We start from the raw sequence: 16,479 nt of genomic DNA on the forward strand, positions 1-16,479 counted from the left end.
CCTCTCAACTCATCCACTATATGCACAAGCCCCACATATCTCCACTTACCTTCTCAACAGCCACTCACTGGGCACGAAACTGCTAAACAGACTGATAGCAAATTGGCAGCCCATTTTACACCATACCTGATCTGACTTCAAAGGAAAGGAAAATTGGATGCATTGTAAAAAGGACTGCCGTTTCACTGCGCTACTGACATTGACCAATTTCACCCCCATTAACTCTCACCCTCCCTTTCTGCAGGAGAGGACTGTGGATAATACCAGGGAGTGGATCACGACAGGGGGAGGAATCCCCAACATCATCGCCCTCACATTGGCAGAGCAAGAAGACCTAGACATCACTGGCCGAGGCCCTAGGCTTGAGTTATGAGTATTGGGGAAGGAGAGGCTGGTACCCTACCTTAGCAGGGTGTCTATATATTACTTACTAGCTGGAGTGCCCGGCGGTGCCGAGGGAACTCAAGAACCCTGTGCCAGACAGAGAGAGGGGGGGAAGGAGAGAGAGAGGGGGGGAAGGAGAGAGAGAGGGGTGAAGGAGAGAGAGAGAGAGAGAGGGAAGGAGAGAGAGAGGGAGAGGGAAGGAGAGAGAGAGAGAGGGAAGGAGAGAGAGAGGGAAGGAGAGAGAGAGACAGAGAGTGAAGGAGAGAGAGAGGGAATGAGAGAGAGAGAGGGAGAGAGAGACAGAGAGAGAGAGGGAGAGAGAGACAGAGGGAAGGAGAGAGAGAGGGAAGGAGAGAAAGGGGAAAGGGGTGAGGGAATCGGGTGGGGGGAAAGGGGTGGGGGGGAAGGGGTGGGGGAAGGGAAAGGGGGAAGGGAAAGGGGGGAAGGGAAAGGGGTGGGGAAGGGAAAGGGGGGAAGGGAAGGGGAAGGGAAAGGGGTAAGGGAAGGGGGGAGGGGGAGGGAAGGGGGGAAAGGGGGGAAGGGAAGGGGGAAGGGGGGAAGGGGGTGTGTGGGAGGGGAGTGGGAAGGGGGTGTGGGGGGGAAGGGGGGGTTGAGGGGGAAGGGGGTGTGTGGGAGGGGGGGAAAGGGGGGTGCGAAGGGGTTTTGGGGGGAAGGGGGTGTGGGGGAAGGAGGGGGAAAGCGAGGGGGGAGCCAGCAGACCCTCTCCCCTCTGCCAGTGTTGAGAGTTGCGCTGCCGGCGGTTGGAGAAGGCTAGGCCCCGGGACCTCGGGCACCCGCACTGACATGGCCCAGCCGAGCCCAGCGCCCCGGGCAGCCCAAGCTCCGCAGCCGCCGTTCGGCCGCAAGCCACAAAGCACCCGAGCCCAGCGCCGGAGATGGCTCTGCGGAGCTCTGTACCACCACGCCAACCTTTACAAAGATGGCGGTGGTGGCTACGCTTGGCTCAGTCCCACCCCGCCAGCCTTTACAAAGATGGCGGCGATCGCGGGCCACTTGTTGAGCGGGAAGGGAGGTGCCTAGCTCGGGCGTGGCTGGGGAGGAGAGGCCGAGGCTTCGAGGCCTGCAGGCGGGGTAACCCTGGAAGGTTGCGGCGCCTGGCGGAGGTAGCGAGTCAAGAGGGGAAAAAAAGGGTGAAAGGTAGGAAAATTAATGAGGTTAGAGAAAATATTTACAAATTAATTAACTTTATTTAAAAACAATTTAATTGTGTTTTAAAAGCAACTTTTTTTTTGCTGGAAATCTATGTTTGAAAATAAACACGCAGAAAGTGGGAAAAATTAAAGGAATAGTTAGGAATCAAGATGGCGGCCACTCACCTCAGCTCAGAAGGATTAGGCCCGCCCACACACGCAATGAAATGCCCCCTGTGACGCACCAATTGGTCAACCATCAGGTTAATCCCCTGTACGATTGGTCAACCATCATGTCACTCAACGCTAATGAGCGGAATGTTGCCGTTTTTTGAAACTTTTTTGTATACTGTCTGAACAATTTTTGTCTGACCAAAAAGTAAATACACCTATTAGACTCCCCTAATGATAAGCTTTCTTTTGATATAACATGTGTGTAGGTACACTCTATAACTTTTGATTGTATAGCCGGACAGACAGAGAGACAGACAGACAAACAGACAGAAAGACAGAAAGACAGACGGACCAATCGGTTTATACATATAGATATCACTTTGTTTAGCTTAGCAAATATGCAGCAAGCTTAAAAACTTCAACCTACATTTTAGGAACATAGAAACGTAAGAAATAGGAGCAGGAGTAGGCCTTACGGCCCTTCAAGCCTTCTCCACTATTCAACAAGATCATGGCTGAACTTCGACCTCAACTCCACTTTCCTGCCCTATCCCCATATCGCTTGATTCCCTTAGTGCCCCAAAATCTATCGATCTCAATCCTGAATATGCTCAATAACTGAGCATCCACAGCCCTCCTGAGTAGAGAATTCCAAAGATTCACAACCCTCTGAATGAAGAAATCTCTCCTCATCTCAGTCCTAAATGGCCGACCCCTTATCCTGAGACTATGACCCCGAGTTCTAGACTCTCCAGCCAGGGGAAACAGCCTCTCAAGCATCTACCCTATCAAGCCCTCTAAGAATTCTATACGTTTCAATGAGATCACCTCTCATTCTTCTAAACTCAAAAGAATATAGGTCCTTTCTACTAAATCTCTCCTCACAGGATAATCCTCTCATCCCAGGAACCTTTATTGCACCCCCTCTAAAGCAAGTATATCCTTCCTTAGGTAAGGAGACCAAAACTATATACAGTACTCCAGGTGTGGTATCACCAAAGCCCTACATAATTGCAGCAAGGCTTCCTTACTCTTATACTCCAACCCCCTTACAATAAAGGCTAACATACCATTTGCTTTCTATACCGGCATGTTAACTTTCTCTGATTCATGTACAAGGACACCCAAATCCCTCTAAAGCCCAACATTTACCTTTAAAAAATATTCAGCTTTTTTGTTCTTCTTACCAAAGTGGATAATTTCACATTTCCCCACATTATACTGCATCTGCCACCATCTTGACCAATCACTTAACCGGTCTATATCCCTTTGCAGCCTCTTTACGCCCTCCTCCCAGCTTACTTTCCCACCTAGCTTTGTATCATCAGCAAACTTGGATATATTACACTCGGGCCCCTCATCTAAGTCATTGATATAGACTGTAAATAGCCGTGGCCCAAGTACTGATCCTTGTGGCAGTGCACTAGTTATACCCTGTCATCCCGAAAATGACCTGTTTATTCCTACTCTTTGTTTTCTGTTCATTAACCAATCGTCAATCCATGCTAATATATTGCCCCCATTTCCATGAGCCCGAATGTTGTTTAACAACCTATTGTGTGCCACCTTATCGAGTGCCTTCTGGAAATCCAAATATACTAGATCAACTGGCTCCCCCTTATCTACCCTGCTAGTTATGCCCTCAAAAAATTTAATAGATTTATTAAACATGATTTCCCTTTCATAAAACCATGTTGACCCTGCCTAATCATATTGTGATTTTCCAAGTGCCCTGTAACCATGTCCTTAATAATAGATTCTAGCATTTTCCCTACTACTGATGCCAGGCTAACTGGTCTATAGTTCCCTGTTTTCTCTCTCCCTCCTTTCTTGAACAGCAGAGTTACATTTGCTACCTCCAATCCGCTAGAACCATTCTAGAATCTAGGAAATTCTGGAAGATCAACGCCAATGCATCCTCTATCTCTGCAACCACCTCTTTTAGAACCGTACGAGTTAGGCCATCAGGTCCAGGGGATTTGTCAGCTTTCAGTGCATTAATATCTCCAGTACTTTTTCTTTAGTAATATTAATTATTTTAAGTTCCTCACTCTCATTAGACCCTTGGTTTCCCACAATTTCTGGTATGTTCTTTATGACTTCTACTTGAAGAGACACAAAATATTTGTTTAACGTCTCTGCCATTTCCTTATTTCCCCTTTATAATTTCTCCTATCTCCGCTGTAATGATATCAGCAAATAGTGATGTTATTTGCCTGTTCGGTTATGATGCCTTAATAGCATGTTTGCATGTATTGATTACTTATGCCTAACCAGCAGAGGTCATGTGAGATACAAGCAGTTTGGTTTGGTTTCAGTTTCGTTCTAGATGCATCACAAGCATCGTGTCTCCTGTAAAAGCTGTATAAAAGAGTTGAACAAGCTTTAGATTAAAAGTCATTCTCTTTCATAAATGTCTCGTCATTGAACCCACGAAGAAATCAATACATGGTGTCAGAAGTGGCTGAAAGAGATGAAGAGAAAAAATCTGAAGTTAAATCAGCTCTCCACAAATTAGCAAGCCAAAAGAGAACATCGTTGCTTACCATTGGAGAAGAGCTAACGAAGTGAAAAAATGGAAGGTTTACTCCCACCGGCGACGCTTCAGTTGACAGGCAATGTGGCTGAAAATTGGAGGAGATTCAAACAACGTGTAGAGTTGTATTTAGCGGCAATCGGAGCTGACGAGAAAAGTGATAATAAGAAATCGTCAGTGTTCTTACATGTCGTGGGTGATGAAGTGCTGGAGGTGTATAATAACTTCACATTCGCTGCTAATGGAGACAAAATGAAGCTAGATAAAATAATGGAACAGTTTGAGGACTACTGCATACCTAAACGTAAAGTGACGTTTGAGAGGCACAGATTTTTCACATGTGTACAGAAAACGGGTGAGACTATTGATCAGTATGTGACTCAACTGAGAAACAGAAGCAAATTGTGTGAATTTGGGGGACTGACAGACTCGCTGATAAAAGACAGACTGGTGTGTGGTATTCCAGATAATGGTCTGAGGGAAAGACTGCTAAGAGAGCAAGATCTAGACCTGGGAAAAGCCATAGCACTGTGTAGGGCTACAGAGACTGTGAAGTCGCAGGCAAAGGAGCTGTTCAGTGACAATAGCTGCAACGTGGATGCAGTGAGAATGAACGGACATAAACCGTTTAACAAAAAGAGCGCCAATGTGAAAAAAGAGGCGTGGCCAGCGAACGAAAATGAAAGGGATAATCGAAAGACATGTAGTTGATGCGGTACACAGCATCCACCAAAAAAGTGTCCAGCATATGGTAAAACATGCAATAGTTGCAACAAAAACAACCATTATGCCCATTGCTGCAAGAACCAAGTGCAACAAAGCAAGGTCCATGCAGTAGATGAAAGCGACATAGAGGAGTTCTATGTAGATGTTGTGTCTGAAAACAAAAAAGAAGAAAGAGACTGGATGTTGACACTAAAAGTGAATGACATACACATTCCATTTAAATTGGATACCGGAGCACAAGTTAATGTGATATCAGAGACTGATTTTAAGAAAATTAGATCCAGACCAAAGATACATGGAATCAAAGTGAAAGTGACAGGATACTCAGGTACTGATATACCAGTGAAAGGAAGATGCATTGTCAAAGTAACACACAAGGACAGAGAGCACACGCTAGCATTAATCGTGGTGCCAAAGGAGGTGCAAGCCATACTAGGCTTAAAAGCCTGTGAGAGACTGAACCTGGTAAAGAGAGTCCTCGTTGTGGAAAGCGAAGGAGAGACAGTCTATGATGAACTCATGAAAGAGTACAAAGACCTATTTAAGGGTCTAGGCTGCATTCCAGGAGAACACATGATCAGAGTAGATAAAAGTATGACACCGGTCATACATCCATGAAGAAAAGTTCCGTTTGCTCTTCAAAAGCAACTGAAGGCAGAGTTGGACAGGATGGAAAGCCTGAACGTGATTCAGAAGATAGATGAGCCAACTGAGTGGGTGAGTTCCCTCGTCATTGTGGACAAAAAGAATGGAAAGCTCAGAATTTGCCTGGATCCAAGAGATCTAAACAGAGCAATAAAGAGAGAGCACTTCAAGCTTCCTACACGTGAGGAAATCATGGCACAGTTTGCAAATGCAAAATATTTCAGCAAGTTAGATGCATCATCAGGATTTTGGCAGATGAAGCTGGACGAAGCAAGTTCAAGACTGTGCACGTTCAACAGTCCATTTGGCAGATACAGATTCCTAAGGTTACCATGTGGCATTGCCTCAGCTCCTGAAGTGTATCACAAAACAATCCATATGATCTATGAGCACCTGGAGGGAGTTGATACATCAATGGATGACATCATAGTATGGGGAACCATGAGAACTGAGCATGACGAGAGACTGAAAAAAGTGCTGGAAGCAACAAGGAAAACAAACCTGAAGCTGAATAGAGAGAAATACCAGCTCAGGGTGACAGAACTGACATTCGTGGGAGATATCCTTAGCAGTGAGGGCATCAGACCAGATCCCAGAAAGGTGTCCGCCATTGAGAATATGCCAAGGCCAGAATGCAAAAAGGACGTGCAGAGGTTTAATGGAATGATCAACTACATGGGTAAATTCATATCCAACCTCTCAGAAAAGATGGCGCCACTGAGAAGACTAACTGAAAAGAACATAGAATGGGAATAGAATCATGAGCATGAGAAGTCATGGAGCGATCTAAAGAAACTGCTCACAGAGGAACCAGTTCTGAGGTTTTATGACCCAGCGAGACCCATCAAGATATCATTAGATGCATCACAGAGTGGGCTCGGTGCCGTTCTTCTGCAACAATATGACTACTGGCAACCTATTGCATATGCATCGCGCTCAATGGCAGACGCAGAGACGCGATATGCTCAAATAGAAAAGGAGCTGCTCAGCATCACATACGCCTGTGAAAGATTTCACCAGTTTGTGGCAGGACAAGCAATCAGTGTAGAGACTGACCATAAGCCCTTGATTGCATTGTTCCAAAAGCCACTAAATAGCTGTCCGCTTAGAATACAAAGAATGATGATCAGGCTGCAACGCTATACACTGAATGTTGCGTACACACCGGGTAAGCTGATGTATACAGCAGACACGTTGTCCAGAGCTGTTGACCCAAGTGAGCCCGCAAACACCACAATGGCTGAAAAAGTGAACGCCTACGTGGACATGATCACAAATGCACTGCCCATAGCAGATGCAAAAATGGAGCTCATAAAGACTGAGACAAACAAAGATGAAACAATGAGATGACTGAGGAAAAGCATCTTGGATGGATGGCCCAACATGAAGAAATACTGCTCACCTGACATGGCAGAGTACTGGAACTGCAGGGCGGAACTATCAGTGGTCGAAGACATCATCTACAAAGGAAGTAAAATAGTTATCCCAAAGAGTCTGAGAAAAGAGATGTTAAAAAAGATCCATGGAGGACATCTGGGAATCGAAAAGTGTAAGAAAAGAGCACGAGAGGTGATGTACTGGCCACGAATCAACCAAGATGTGACAAATGAGGTGTCAAACTGCACAATATGCCTGAAATATTGAGCAAGCAATCCGGTAGAACCACTAAAGCCACACCCAGTGCCAGACAGACCTTACCAGAAGGTAGGCACTGACCTATTCGTATGTCAAGGGAAGGACTATCTTGTAGTCACAGACTATTACTCCCTGTACCCAGAGGTTTGTAGACTGTACACCACCACTGCAGATGCTGTGATAACATGCATGAAAGCCATATTCTCCAGACATGGCGTGGCAAGCGAGGTCTTCACAGACAACGGACCCCAGTTTTACAATGCAAGTTTCCGACACTTTGCCAAAGAGTGGGACTTTGTCCACACAACGTCAAGTCCTCACTTTCCACAGTCCAATGGTCTAGTGGAAAAATCGGTCCAGACAGTGAAAAGACTGATGTACAAGGCAAAAGACAGTGGAACTGACTTCAACAAAGCATGCTTGTATACCGCACAACGCCGCTCGAGTGTGGTATGTCACCAGCCCAACTCCTGATGGGACGTCGGCTAAGGTCAAACCTACCCATCCTGGAGAACCTCTTGAAAATGAAAGAGGGGGAGAATGTGAGGAAGTTCAAAGAGCAACAGAAAGAAAAGGGACGGTCTACACCTGTGCAGAGATGGAACTGATGTTCTCGGGGTAATTTTTGATAAAGCAGTTCGGGAGCATTTAAACTAGTATGGCAGGGGGCTAGAAACCTATGTAGTGAAATAGAGGAAAGTGAAAGGCAGACAGAAATAAATGGTAAAAGGGTGAGGAACAAAAAACAAAGGGCCAAACTAATTCATAAAAAATGTGAGCATAAAAAAAGCCTGAGGGTTTTATACCTTAATGCGAGAAGCATCAGGAACAAGGTAGATGAATTAGCTGTGGAAATAGAGGTTAATAATTATGATCTAATTGGGATTACGGAAACATGGTTGCAGGGTGAGCAGGGCTGGGAGCTTAACATACAGGGGTATTCAGTATTTAGGAAGGATCGACAAAAAAGAAATGGAGGAGGGGTAGCATTGCTAGTAAAAGAGGGGATAAATGCAATTGAAAGGAAGGATATTAACTCAGTTAATACAGAATCTATATGGGTGGAGCTAAGAAATAGCGAGGGGCGAAAAACATTAATAGGAGTGGTATATAGGCCTCCAAATAGTAAAATAGAGGTTAGGGAGGGCATCACGAGGGAAATTAGAGAAGCGTGCAATAAGAGCACAGCTGTCATCATAGGTGACTTTAACTTACATATAGATTGGACTAGCCTAATCAGTAAAAATAATGAGGAGGAGGAATTCCTTGAGTGTTTAAGGGATGGTTATCTGGATCAATATGTCGAGGAACCAACTCGGGAACAGGCTATATTGGACTGGGTACTGTGCAATGAGAAGGGACTAATCAGTAATCTTGTTGTACGGGGACCCTTGGGTCAGAGCGATCATAACATGATCGATTTCTCACTCGAAATGGAGAGCGAAGAAATTGACTCAGAGACTAAGGTCCTGAATTTAAACAAGGGGAATTATGATGCCATGAGACGGGAACTGAGTAGGTCTGATTGGACAACGTTCCTGAGAGGACTGGAGGTAGATAAACAATGGCAAACATTTAAAGATAGAATGACAAAATTGCAAAAATTGTTTATACCAATCTGGCATAAAAGGAAATCTAAAAAGGTGACTCAACCGTGGATAACAGGGGAAATTAGAGACAGCATAAAATCCAAAGATAGGGCGTATAAAATAGCCAAAAAAAGCGCCAGAGCGGAAGATTGGGAACAGTTTAAGATAGAGCAAAGGAGGGCAAAGGGCATGATCAAGAGGGGCAAAATAGCTTACGAAAACAAGCTGGCGGAAAATATAAAAACTAACTCCAAAAGCTTTTATAAATATATCAAAAGGAAAAGACTGGTGAAAACCAAAGTTGGTCCATTGCAGTCAGATACGGGGGAATATATAATGGGAAATAAGGAAATGGCAGATCAACTAAATGCATACTTTGGGTCAGTCTTTACGAAGGAAGACACAAAAAACCTCCCTGGGATATCGGGAAAAATAGGGACATTGGCAAAGGAGGAACTGACGCAAATCAATATCTCTAAGGATATGGTGTTAAGGAAGCTAAAGGGATTGAAGGTGGACAAATCCCCAGGGCCTGATAACATGCATCCTAGGGTACTGAAGGAGGTGGCCCTAGAGATAGCGGATGCACTAAGGATGATTTTTCAGAATTCATTAGACTCGGGAACAGTGCCGATGGATTGGAGGGTAGCTAACGTTACCCCACTATTCAAAAAGGGGGGTAGGGAAAAAGCAGGTAATTACAGACCTGTAAGCCTTACATCAGTTGTGGGCAAAATGCTGGAGTCCATCATTAAGGATGAAATAGCGGAGCACTTAGCAAATGGGGACAGGATAGGACAGAGTCAACATGGATTTACAAAGGGTAAATCGTGCTTGACTAATCTATTGGAATTTTTTGAGGGAGTAACTGGTAGAATAGATGGGGGAGAGCCAGTAGATGTGGTGTACCTGGACTTCCAAAAGGCCTTCGATAAGGTCCCACATAAAAGATTAGCATGGAAAATTGAGGCTCATGGGATAAAGGGGAAAGTTTTGGCGTGGATAGGGAACTGGCTGTCAGATAGAAAACAGAGAGTTGGAATAAACGGCTCATTTTCTGAATGGCAGGCAGTAACAAGTGGGGTACCACAGGGATCTGTCCTGGGCCCCCAGCTGTTCACAATTTACATTAATGACCTGGATCAGGGAGTCGGATGCAGCATTTCCAAATTTGCAGACGACACTAAACTAGGAGGTGGGGTGGGCTCAGAGGAAGAGACCAGGAAGCTCCAGAGCGATTTGGACAGACTGGGCGATTGGGCGGATAAATGGCAGATGCACTATAATGTGGACAAGTGCGAAGTTATCCACCTTGGGTGCAGGAACGGGAGGGCAAATTATTATTTAAATGGCAATAGATTGGGAGAGGGGGAAGTACAGAGAGACCTGGGTGTTCTTGTACACCAGTCACTGAAGGCGAGCATGCAGGTGCAACAGGCGGTCAAGAAGGCAAACGGTATGCTGGCCTTCATAGCAAAAGGGTTAGAATACAGGAACAGGGATACCTTGCTGCAGCTGTACAGGGCACTGGTGAGACCACACCTCGAGTACTGTGTACAGTTTTGGTCGCCTCATCTGAGGAAGGATGTTCTTGCCATGGAGGGGGTGCAGCGGCGATTCACCAGGCTGATACCAGGAATGGCGGGAATGACCTATGAGGAGAGACTATGTAGTTTAGGGATGTACACACTGGAGTTTAGAAGATTGAGAGGGGACCTCATAGAAGTGTATAAAATTCTGACAGGTCTAGACAGACTGGATGCAGAAGGAATGTTTCCCTTGGCGGGTGAGAACAGAACTAGAGGACATAATTTAAGGATAAGGGCTAAACCATTTAGGACAGAGATGAGGGGGAATTTCTTCACTCAGAGAGTGGTGAACCTGTGGAACTCATTGCCACAGAGGGCAGTGTACGCCAGCTCATTAAATATATTTAAGAGGGAATTAGATATATTTCTACGGGCAAAAGGGGTTAAGGGTTACGGAGAGAAGGCGGGGACGGGATACTGAATTAAAGGATCAGCCATGATCTCATTAAATGGCGGAGCAGGCACGAAGGGCCGAATGGCCTACTCCTGCTCCTATCTTCTATGTATCTATGTATCTATGTAAAAGGAAAAGTACTACTATGACAGAGGAACACAAAACCTACCTGAACTCCACACTGGTGACCAAGTAAGGTTCAAAGACAAAACAAACACATGGACTCAGAAGGGAACTGTCCTGAGTGAAGTTCAACCAAGATCATATACCATTCAGACAGATGAGGATGCTGTTCTGAGAGGAAATCGTCGAGATCTTCTCATGGGACCAGCCACAGCAGGTCAAGAGACTGATACTGTTGAACAACCTGATCACACAGCTGAGAACCAATCGTTTGAGGCAACAACTCAGATTCAAAGACAATCAATCAGAAAGTCCTCAAGACACGTGAAGCCTCCTGAGAGACTCATTGAGCAAATTTAAGGACTATTGTTATAGAAGGAAGTAATGTTATCTTATTCTTTCTTCAAGTTCTAGTGTATTGACATATTTCATGTGAACACACAAAGCAAGGTTAAAAAACCTTGATCATGATAATGATAATGTAAGTTAATTAAGTGTTACAGTTAAAATGCAGATTAATACAAAGAAAACATGTTGTTAGTTAAAAGTAAAATACTTTTGTTTTAAGAAAGGGAGATGTAATGTTATCAGCAAATAGTGATGTTATTTGCCTGTTCGATTATGATGCCTTAATAGCATGTTTGCATGTATTGATTACTTATGCCTGACCAGCAGAGGTCATGTGAGAGACAAGCAGTTTGGTTTGGTTCAGTTTCATTCTAGATGCATCACAAGCATCGTGTCTCCTGTAAAAGCTGTATAAAAAGTTGAACAAGCTTTAGATTAAAAGTCATTCTCTTTCATAAATGTCTCGTCATTGAACCCACAAAGAAGTCAATAGTCTATGGGACTGATGTTTACTTTCGCTAATCTTTTCCTTTTTACATACTTGTAAAAGCTCTTCCAATCTATTTTCATATTTTTTGCTCGTTTACTCTCATATTCTATTTTCTCCCTCTTTTTACCACTTTCTTGGTCATCCTTTGCTGATTTTTAAAACCCTCCAAATCCTCAGGCTTACTACTCTTTCTGGCAACATTGTAAGCCTCTTTTTTAATCTAATACTATGCTTAACTTCTCTAGTTAGCCATGGTTGTACCACTTTTCTAGTGGCGCTTTTATTACTCAAGGAAATGTATATTCAAGACTATCACCTGCTAATGTCCAGCTTCGATCTCTCATTCTTTCCGCTTCCTTATAGATCCTTCTCAACAGCAAGAGGTTCCTGCACAAAAAGACACCTCAGAGGAGAACAATATCCATTGAGGATGCAGCGTTACATGCTCCACCCCTCCCAGGCAGCAGCTCAAACATTGGCAGTGTGGGGTAGATAGAGAGTTAGAGGGGTCCGCACATGGTGAAACACCCAGCACTAATGGGAAGCAGCAGGTAGTGATGGCAGGGACAGTCTAGGAGAAAGCTCGCTGGAGGGTGAGGTCATCTCCCAGCTCTGCTGAAGACAGAAATGAGGACTTAATGGGCTCAGCCATGAGAAGAAAACTGCTGGCCTCACACAAGCAGTTATATAAGGTATTGGAATGTCTGCCAAGGAGTTTCAGCATTATGGCTGAGACTGTGGAGGAGTCCACATCTAGCCTCTGTGGTGTCACCTCGTACTCCATCAGCACTCTGCAGTCTACCTGGGAAAGTGTGGCCATCACCAGGGATGTTGCAGCTGGGCACTCACAACAGGAGTCCATGTTCGCAAGATTTGCAGCTTTGGTGAAAGCTCAAACAGCTGCAATGCAGACACTGCATTCCATAATGGAGAGATTAGTGAATGGAATTGATAGTGGCTTTGAAGGAGTCGCTCATCTTCTGCAGTCTCCTATACATCAATGGAAGTGCTGAACTCCAGCCCCAAGCAGTGGCATAATGGAAGCAATACATGCTCGTCTCTCTCAGGATCTGTCTTCACAAAGGAGGACACAAATAACCTCCCAGAGACGTTGGGGAACATAGGGTCTAATGAGAGGGAGGAATTGAATAAAATCAGTATTTGTAGAGAAATGGTGTTAGGGAAATTGACGGGATTGAAGGCCGATAAATTCCAGGGCCTGACAATCTATATCCTAGGGTACTTAAGGAAGTGGCCCTAGAAATAGTAAATGCATTGCTGGTCATCTTCCAAAATTCTATAGACTCTGGAACAGTTCCCATGGATTGGAGGATAGCTAGTGTAACCCCACTATTTAAGAAGGGTGGTAGAGAGAAAACGGGGAATTATAGACTGGTAAGCCTGACATCGGTAGTGGGGAAAATGCTAGACTCCATTATAAAAGATGTAATAGCAGCGCACTTGGAAAACAGCGACAGGATCAGACAAAGTCAACATGGGTTTACAAAAGATAAATCATGCTTGACTAATCTACTGGAATTTTTTGAGGATGTAACTGGTAGAATAGATAAGGGAGAACCAGTGGATGTAGTGTATTTGGACTTTCAGGAGGCTTTCGATAAGGTCCCGCATAAGAGATTAGCGTGTAAAGTTAAAGCACATGGGATTGGAGGTAAGGTACTGTCTTGGATAGAGAACTGGTTGGCAGACAGGAAGCAAAGATTTGGAATAAACGGGTCTTTTTCCGAGTGGCAGGCAGTGACTAGTGGAATACCACAGGGATCGGTGCTAGGACCCCAGCTATTCACAATATATATAAATGATCTAGACGAGGGAACTAGATGTAATATCTCCAAGTTTGCAGATGGCACAAAGCTGGGTGGGCGTGTGTGCTGTGAGGAGGATGCAGAGAAACTCCAGTATGATTTGGACAGGTTGGGTGATTATACTGCATTTGCCATGCATCTGCCCAATGTGGATAAATGCGAGGTTGTGGCATACCGATCACAGAAAGGACACAATCCGCTTTCGGTCCGTAGACTATAAATCAGGCGTCATGCCTTTAAGAAGGATCACACCTTTAAGAAACTCGATCTGCAACATAGTTAAGCCCAGAGCGGGGGAGGAGCAGTCGAAGCTGTGGACTGATGAAAGGCAGTCGGACTTGGTGTAGGCTCTGACTCCATTTTGTGTTCAACATGCAGCCTCAACAATTAAACCTTTTCTGTTGAACCTCTCCGAGTTCAGTATTTTTTGCTAGGAGTACGTAGACTCCTACATTGGTGACCCCGATGCTCAGGACGACTCCTAAGTGTAACCATGGCTGACACAAACGCAGTTTCTGTGAAGCTGCCGGAGTTCTGGGAGAACCTTGCCACCGCCTGGTTCCTTCAAGCCGAATCGCAATTCCGGCTCCGTGGCATCACCGCTGACGCAACGATGTACGACTACCTCCTCGCCTCCCTGGGCAGCTCCACAATCACGAAAGTCTGGACAACACTACAAAACCCTCCGGAGGAAGGCAAGTACGCACATCTCAAGGCCACGCTCCTTAAAAAATTCACAGCCTCCCAATTTTTGCACAACTGCCACCTCCTCGACCTCTCGGGCCTCGGTGACTCCACGCCGTCAGACTTGCTCTTACACATGCTTGCTCTGACCGACGAGAAACCGCCCGGCTCCCTCTCCCGCACGCTCTTTATTCGCCAACTACCTCCCAGCATCCGCCCAGCGATCGTGGCGTCCAGCCTCACAGACCTCGAGGCCCTGGCCGATGAAGCCGATAAGCTCCTGTTCACCGGCTCCAACCACGCCGCCACCCCCGACCTGGCCTCCGCAGCGTCGGCGCGCGCTCCACCCTCGATCGCGCGGCCACACAGCTCGGCCACGAGGCCCCCCAGGCCCCCACGTCCCCCAAGCCCTCCGACCCAGGGCTACTGCTACTTCCATACCCGGTTCGGCACACAGGCACGCCGCTGCAGCCATCCCTGCACGTTTCCAACCGCCCCCACGCCGGCCTACACGATGGCCGTGGGGCAAGCAGGCGCGCTGCTGTACATTACGGACAGCGCCTCCGGACGCCGTTTCCTATGCGACACGGGCGCGCAGCGCAGCATCATCCCCACGTCCGCCCTCGAGATCCAACGAGGCAGCCGCGGCCCTGCGCTGGCTGCCGCCAACGGCACCGACATCCAGATGTACGGCACCCGCACCGTCACCATCGACCTCGCAGGCCGCCGCTACCACTGGGAGTTTATCACCGCCAAGGTGCTCTCCCCACTCCTCGTTGCGGATTTCCTGTGCGCCCACGGCCTGTTGGTCGACATGCCTCAGCGCCGCCTCGTGGACATGAACACCATGTCACCTATCCCGGGCGCCATGGCCCCCCCCAACCCACCGAAATGGCGTGGCAGTGCCGCGCCAGCTCAACGGACGACTACTCAGCACTCCTGGCTGAGTTCCCAGCCCTCACCAACCCGACCTTCTCCACGAAAGTTGCTAAGCACGGGGTAGAACACTTCATCCCCACCACAGGCCCACCGGTGTATGCCCACGCCCGCAGGCTGGACCCGGCCAAGCTGGAGATCGAGCAGGCCGAGTTCACCACAATGGAACAGCTCGGCATCATCCGCCGCTCCAACAGCCCCTGGGCCTCCCCACTCCATATCGTCACCAAACCCGACGGGGGATGGCGCCCCTGCGGGGATTACCGGCGCCTAAACGACGCCACCACGCCGGATCGGTACCCCATACCGCACATTCAAGACTTCTCGGCTAGACTGGCCGGCTGCTCAGTCTTCTCCAAAGTCGACCTGGTGCGCGGTTACCATCAGGTGCCAGTCCACCCCACGGACGTTCCCAAGACGGCCATAATCACCCCTTTTGGGCTATTCGAGTTCCTCCAAATGCCCTTCGGCCTCAAAAACACGGCCCAGACCTTCCAGCGGCTCATGGACTCGGTCCTCCAGGACCTGAAGTTCCTCTTTGTCTACCTGGATGACATCCTGGTAGCTAGTTCCTCCAAGCAGGAACACATCGAGCACCTCCGCACCCTGTTCCAGCGGCTCAGTGAGCACGGGCTCATCATCAGCCCAGCCAAGTGCCAATTCGGCCTCAGCAGGATCGAATTCCTCAGCCACCACATCACGCAGGACGGAGCCATTCCCCTGCCCGCCAAGGTGCAAGCCGTCCAGCAGTTCCCCCGGCCTACCACCATCAAAGGCCTCCAGGAGTTCTTGGGGATGATCAACTTTTACAACCGCTTCATTCCCGGAGCGGCCTCCCTCATGCAGCCCCTATACGAAGCCCTCCGGGGTAAGAAAGACAGAATGGCGATCGAGTGGTCGGCGGACATGTTGACCGCTTTCGACTCGACCAAAAAGGCGCTCGCCGACGCCACCATGCTCGCTCACCCGCAGCCGAACTCCAGGGTGGCCCTCACCATGGACGCCTCCAACCACGCGGTCGGCGCCGTGTACAAACAGTGGGTCAACGGGGCCTGGCAACCGCTAGCCTTTTTCAGCCACCAACTGCGCCCCCCGGAGGCCAAATACAGCGCCTTTGACCGCGAGCTCCTCGCACTGTACCTGGCAGTCCGCCATTTTAGATTTCTTCTGGAGGGCCGCCACTTCACCGCGTTTGTCGACCACAAACCCCTGACATTCGCGATGGCGAAATCTGCGGACCCGTGGTCAA

This window comes from Somniosus microcephalus, chromosome 8 (genome assembly GCF_052327205.1).
Source record: "Somniosus microcephalus isolate GS21.2 chromosome 8, FLI_Smic_1.0, whole genome shotgun sequence".
Classification (NCBI taxonomy): domain Eukaryota; kingdom Metazoa; phylum Chordata; class Chondrichthyes; order Squaliformes; family Somniosidae; genus Somniosus; species Somniosus microcephalus.